Here is a 290-nt window from a genome sequence, read left to right as displayed (position 1 = left end):
GAAGAGCTTAGACAACGTGGGAAGGAGAGAAAGACTTCAAATCCATATTTTCCCGTGTGGTATCATGGATAATCTTTTGTTAGACCCAACACGACTTATCTGGAGCTTCACTGAAGGGTGAGAGGGGGGGAGGGTGGCTGATAGGGGACGATGGGGGGTGGGGTCATGGGGTATATGGGGGAGGTGAGTTTTTTTTTCTTCTTCAAAATGGCCTAAGAGAAAATCGAGGAGGGGTAGAGGCAGGGGGGAAGGGATAGGGAGAGGGTTACGTGTAGGCTTATCTCTACTTC

Source organism: Penaeus monodon, chromosome 29, assembly GCF_015228065.2.
Source record: "Penaeus monodon isolate SGIC_2016 chromosome 29, NSTDA_Pmon_1, whole genome shotgun sequence".
NCBI classification, from domain to species: domain Eukaryota; kingdom Metazoa; phylum Arthropoda; class Malacostraca; order Decapoda; family Penaeidae; genus Penaeus; species Penaeus monodon.
The sequence above is the reverse complement of the archived record's forward strand: the minus strand, read 5'-3'. Positions refer to the sequence as shown.